This window comes from Thunnus thynnus, chromosome 17, assembly GCF_963924715.1.
Source record: "Thunnus thynnus chromosome 17, fThuThy2.1, whole genome shotgun sequence".
Taxonomy (NCBI): Eukaryota; Metazoa; Chordata; class Actinopteri; order Scombriformes; family Scombridae; genus Thunnus; species Thunnus thynnus.
Genome location: NC_089533.1, coordinates 3,507,625 through 3,514,278, shown reverse-complemented (window position 1 = coordinate 3,514,278; position 6,654 = coordinate 3,507,625). Strand labels below are relative to the sequence as shown.

Sequence of the window (6,654 nt, the reverse complement as noted above, 5' to 3'; positions counted from 1 at the left end):
TTGTTGCTAATGTTGAGGTGAAAGTTAATTTAATAAAGGCTTATAAATGAAAGTCAGGTACAGTATTTTATTCAGGATCTCATGTTCAGAAAATAAATCTAAAAATTAGCACTGAAATAAAGTTGTTTCTGTGATATGCAGTATGCTTCTCATCTAAGGAAGTGATTACATATGACTCCTCATTGGTAAAAAAAAATAAAATCAAGTTACTTTCCTTTGCTTGCAATTTTTCCAAATTTCTGCAATTTTAACACAAAAACACATAAAACAGTGCAAACTGTATCAGAATTTTGAGAAAAAACACTGCAAAATTGAGCATTTTTGGCTGCTATAATCACAAAAATACTGAAATCCTGGAGGGATTTAACACATATTTCTTACAGATTTCATCAGTTTAGTAAAAGTGGTGAAATTTAGGAGAATGTAATGACAAAATATCTCTCATCTTGGATCTTTAGTATCTTAAAGCCAAAATATTCTGTTTTGTTGGCCTTTAAAGTGATGTGTCAATGTGTCAGATATTTAGAATTCAGTCAGAGCTTTAATCTTAAGTGTGGAGCACAAAGTGTCTACCTGCCGTCCAGTTCACGCCACACATTCAGCTCATCAGCGTTTGTTGTCCGATATGCAAAGAGAATGACCTCACGGTGCCCACTGAGCTCTGTGGCGACACGCATGCACAGAGTGAATGCCGCCAAGTTCAGAGATTTCAGAGGGCTCAACTCAACATAATCGGTATTTGTCTCTGTGGGGAATACCACGGTCTTAATGGCATCACTCACTGAAAGACAAGAAACAGAGATTTTATTAGGAAAATGTACAAAGAACAGAGTTCCAAAGAGCTTTCAACAACAATGAAAAAAATCTAATCGGAAAACGCTTATATATATGAGAGACAGAAATTTATTAGGGACCGAGTCCAAAAGGCAGCTTAGGGCGAGGACCCTATTGTTTTTCGTGTGTTTGTTTGTTTCTTTCTTTCTTTCTTTCTTTATTATTACGCCTCTTAAACCCTAAATTTGACCTCCTAAAAAAAGGACTAACCAGGCTTTCGCAGGTCTTTACCCAGTTCGGTCTTCACACTGATCCTACTGCTGATGCTACAGCACAGCTTGTGTGTTTAAGTACCAGGAAGTATCACGGCTTAACCCGTCCCTCTCAGATTCTCAAAGCAACAAAGCCTAACAACAGCCTGACAACAGCTTCAATCCAAATCAAACCCAAAAACAAAGTTTCAAAAACACTTACCAACCAACTGCCATATCCTACATTCTAGATCAGAGCTTGTTCTTCACTAAAAACACAGTGCAAATACTACTAATACTTAACTGAAAACACTACAAGTACTACTAGTTCTTCACTGAAAACACAGTATTTGAACTGCGTTTTCACGTGTAGTCATTTTGGATCAGCTAACATTGGAGATGTTGACAATTCTCTGGGAAGTTTTGTTATTTGTGGATTTAATGCTGCTGACATTTTGGAGAGTGTTTGTACTTTTTTTGTCTGTTTTACTCACATCAAGACAAACTGCTGAGTCTGTTTTTATTCCTATACGTCTATAGCAGTGGTTTTCAACCTTTTTTGGGCCAGCACCCCCCTATCCAGTATCCAGTACCCCCCCCCCCTCCATGTGCCATGAAAAATAGTTATCACTAAACATTGGTAAAACAGTCTTATAGTGAATGGATTTGACCTGTGATTTTCTCATCTTTCCATCAGTCAGGCTGTAGCCACTAGCCAGCTGTAGGGATGGGTATTGTTAAGAAAATTTCATCTTAATGACCAAATTGCAATAGAGACCGGAGCCGAAGTATCAAAATTTAATAGAATTTATTGTCTTCTACAAGAAGGAGTGTTTCACAATGCAACACACAGGATGAGGTTACAAAGTAAAAGGCTCCCAGAGGAGTGCCTACAACAGGGTTTTATACACCTTAAGTGGACGTCACAGTTCCTTTCTTAATCTATCAAATACAGACTACAGATACAGATAACGTCATGTCAGTTTTTAGTTCTCCTGTCCAGGAGCCATCCTGCCCAACTGACCCCCAGATGACATGTCTCCAACGAATTTTAATTTCTACATCTTCCTCTTTACAAATATAATGCTGAACTTCCTTTAACCTTAGCTGATGAGTCTGCTGATGTGCAGAGTTGCAGTACAAGACAGGAACAATTCATCATGATCTAGATAAAATAGTAACACTCATACACAGTTTAATCATAATTTTTATAATAGGTATGGTTAAAATTTTATCCATGGGCCTACACTTATCAGCCCGGTTCTTTATCAATACTCTTATTGGTTCTTTTTAATTACAAAAGAATTGTTTGTTGTTTTTTCAAATTATCTTTACAAAAGAAAAAAGATTAAATTCAGAACAGGATTAGAATAGATTTCTATTTTAAATATGACAAAATATTGTTTCAGTAATGTTTCCATCAGCAAAATCACTATATAAATCCAATAATATCTCACAGGAAAGAAATCAAAAATGTCAATCAAATAAATCATATTCCTGACGTTAAAATACTGAGTGAAGTTTAGAAAGAATGAAGAACACACACACTATTAGGCATTCCTCCTGTCCTCCTCCCTCTGCTGCTGGTTGAGAGGAGGACTGGTTTGATCCAGTAAGTAAGTTTACAAGAATTTGCCTAATTTTAATATACGTTACAAACTGAGCTAAACATAAACATCGACAAATAGAGCGGCAGAGAGGACTGAGAAGATAGAGCTACCATAAATTACAGCAAAACGTGGTAGAGACTCAGCATAATTTCCCTGTGTCGACACAGAAAGCAGAGAAGGTGTTTTGGAAACGTTCAGAGCCCAATACACAAATGTGACTGCAGTTATGCGCATAAAATGGAGGAAAATAGACTTGACGGCACTGTGAAAAAACACAGGAAAACTCTGAAGTCTAATGATGAAATTGTGAAAATGTGATTTGAATGTAGGACATGTTCTGATGAAGAGTTAAAGGTTTGATCAGTTTTAAAGAGTTTAAATAAATCAGAGCATATTGTTTATGCAACATGCTGAAACTTTTAAAGCACAAATATTTTAAGATGTTTTGTAAAGTTTTTATTTTCAGACTATTGTGCAGAATTATCATATTTGAGTAAATGTTTGGAAAAGGACTGCTGATCATTTTGTCTTCATTAGAAGGTAGTTAAAGACATTTTGCAGATATTAGTTTGTAAGAGTTTAAATGTTTCTGACAGAAGATCAGTGTTTAATCTGTGTGCAGATCTTACATTTTACATCTTCAGTTCTGTTGGTGATTTGCAGTTTCAGGTCAGCGGGATCGACGGCAGCAACCGATGAAATCAAAGAGACGAAGACGAAGGTGGACAAAACACGGGAAGTCATCTTGACGCAAAAACCTGAGACACAAGATGAAGGACAGTCAACATCCTGAAAAGTAGCTCTGAACATGAGGCCAACACATTTAAAGTCGACCAAATCATTTTAGAGCCTTTAATTTCATAAACAGAGTTTTTTGGTTCTTTATAAGTAGTTTTGTTTAATCCCATTCAATTCAGTTTTATTTATATAGCGCCAAATCATAACAAAAGTTATCTTAGGGCACTTGTCATATAGAGCAGGTCAAGACTGTACTCTCTCATTTACAGAGACCCAACAATTCCCCCATGAGCAGCACTTGGTAACAGCGTTACGGAAAAACTCCCCTTTAACGGGAAGAAACCTCAAGCAGAGCTGGTCTCTAGGTGGGTGGTCATCTGCCTTGACCAGTTGAGTTGAGAGACAAAGAAGCATAATAACAACAATAATAATAATAACGACAATAATAATAATAGAGATATGACTTACAATAACAGTTCTTATTGTTCTGTTTTAAAGTATGAAGGCTGGATTTGTATTAGTTTAATATGTCAGATAAACAGACAGAGAAGAAGAAGCAGTACCTGGGTTGTCTGATGCCAGTGCCTGTGTTGTCTGATGCCAGTACCTGGGTTGTCTGATGCCAGTGCCTGTGTTGTCTGATGCCAGTGCCTGTGTTGTCTGATGCCAATGTCTGTGTTGTCTGATGCCAGTACCTGTGTTGTCTGATGCCAGCACAGTCACCAGCTGAGCACAGCTTCCACATTCACACCTCTACTTATATACATTTCACCATCCAAACATGATGCTGCAGCTTCATGAGTCTCACACGTTTGACTAAATATGGACAGTTAGCCACTGGAGGTGGAATACATTAAAATTACTCTTGAGAAAGAGTTTATCAGATCAATTGTCTGATTGTTATCATAATACGGTAGCACTGTTCTGCTTGCAACCATGACTCATGTCCTGCTGCGTTTCTGCTTCTGTTTTTTACTGGTCTGTGTGGTGTGACTGTAATAGGCGTATGTTGGGTTATGAACACCGTGGCTGCTTTTGCACCAGGATTATTCCTGGCGCTGATTATATGGGAATTGTTCACAGCATGCCAAACAATTCCAAGTCAAGTCAAGTCAAGTCAATTTATTTATAGAGCACACTTACAAAAAGATATTTGACCAACATGCTTTACAGAGAGATTAAAATTATGGAATTATTTGATTGGTGGTTACAATCAAACAACATCATAGGTTCAAAATAACAACAAAGTCATAAATAAGATAGAAAATCAGATGAAATCACAAACAGCAATGCACAGACAACAAATAAAATACAAATAAAATACAAACAAAAGCCAGAGTGTGGTCATGCATGACATCATGATGACAATTAAGAGGCTAAAAAACAGAGATAGGTCTTAAGACTGGTTTTAAAAATATCAATGGAAGGGGGAGATCTAGTGGAGATTTAATGGCAAACTATTGCACAATTTAGGGCCAACAACCTAGAGCACTCGATCACCTTTAGTTTTTAACTGGGTGTGTGGAATGGAGATGCAATGCTTTAAAACCAAATCAATTCTGTACTTATTGTCTCTCTCCTTAGTACCAGTGATGAGTCTCGCTGCTGTAGGGCTGACTGACTGATTCCTACATAGAGAGAATTGCAGTAGTTGAGGCAAGAGAAAATAAAGGTGTGAACTATAGTCTCCAAATCTTTAGTGGACAGGAATGATTTTAACTTTGCAAGTGATCTCAGATGGAAGAAGCTAGTACTGACAACTGAGTTGATTTGTTTGTTTATCAAATTTAAAACCAGAATCATAAATAACACCAAGATTTCTTGCCTGGAACTTTACATTCAATGACAGAGGCCCGAGGGCATTGAATGTGGTTGCGGAGTTGTCTGCAGGGCCGAAGATTAGGACCTCAGTTTAACTCTGGTTTAACTGAAGGAAGCTTTTTGCCATCCAGGCTTTTACATCCTCAATGCAATTTAGGAAGGAGTTAAAAACTGTATGGATCACAAGGTTTCAGCGGAAGATACAGCTGGGTATCGTCATCGTAACAATGGTAGGATATATTATACTTTCTGAAAATACAGCCCAAAGGAAGCATATGCAGGGAAAACAAAATAGAGCCTAACATGGAGCCTTGTGGTACTCTACAGGGGATGGGTGCAGAGGAAGAGGACACATTATCAATTCTAACAGAGGCTGATCAGTCTTGGAGGTAGGAGGCAAACCACTGTCTTGTCTTTGCATGTCAGCAACATGCTTAAGCCAGTCCAAGAGGATGTAGTGATCGACTGTATCAAAGGCAGGCGAGAGGCCTAAAAGAATCAGAATAGTGTCATTTTCTGAATCTAAACATAAGAACAAATTGTTTGTTACCCTCAGGAGAGCGAACTCTGTGCTATGGAGTGTCCTAAAACCTGATTGAAATTTGTCCATTATGCTGTGTTTGTTCGGAGTTGAGAGACAACTACTTTTTCAAGAATTTTGGCTGAAAACGAGAGCTTTGAGATTGGTCAGTAATTGTCAGTAACAGATAAATCTAGGTTAAGTTTTTTGATTAGAGGGTGAATGACAGCATGTTTAAAGCAAGCTGAGACATAGCCATAGACCAGAGAGCAAACCTATTCTATTATAGTTGCAGAAGGAACAGAGAAATGATCTGTGATCGGTCAGTATATCAGCTTATATGATTATAGCCACAAGGTATACATCTATATGCCCATGTATGCTTGATAAGAGCCACATCTCCCAAGGACACAGGAAGGCAAGAGCCTAAACCTATATGTGGCCTTTGACCCCTTAACCTGTTCTGTTGCTAGTTAACACAGTCAGTAGTTAAACCGAAACAGGTGTTAACAACAAGAAGCATTCACATTTCCTCACTTATTTTTCTGACATCACTCTTTTTAAATAGCTTGCTTGAGATGAAACTCTGAATCTCGTTGCAATCCACATCCACACAGACAGTCACGGTCACCAGTTAAACCAAAACACCTGTTAAAGATCAAAACGTCAAATCAAAACATTAAATTAAAATTAAATCATGCCTGACTTAACATTGATGACATTGGAAAGTGACATTGTTAGAGCTCTGAACTTTCCTACAAGTAAAACCAGGAGGAAGACGTTTTAAAGATAGGAACGGACTTTGGTTGTTTCATCTGTTTGTGTATGTGTGTGTGTGTAAGTACGCATATGTGTGCATTATGTGTGAGAGTGATGGCCTACAGTGAGCCAGCCTGTACCTTTTGGTGACACAGTTTTTTTATCATATAAGTACGTTTCG

The 6,654-nt window shown here is 37.8% G+C and overlaps 1 long non-coding RNA gene across 1 annotated transcript; it reads right to left on the bottom strand.

Moving 5' to 3' along the window:
• Positions 1-531: 531 nt before the first annotated feature.
• LOC137200889 (uncharacterized) lies at positions 532-4,136 on the bottom strand. The gene is made up of 3 exons (XR_010932087.1): positions 3,937-4,136; positions 3,265-3,393; positions 532-781 (listed from the first exon to the last, which is right to left on the bottom strand). It is a non-coding gene; the product is annotated as an uncharacterized lncRNA (long non-coding RNA).
• Positions 4,137-6,654: the final 2,518 nt, after the last annotated feature.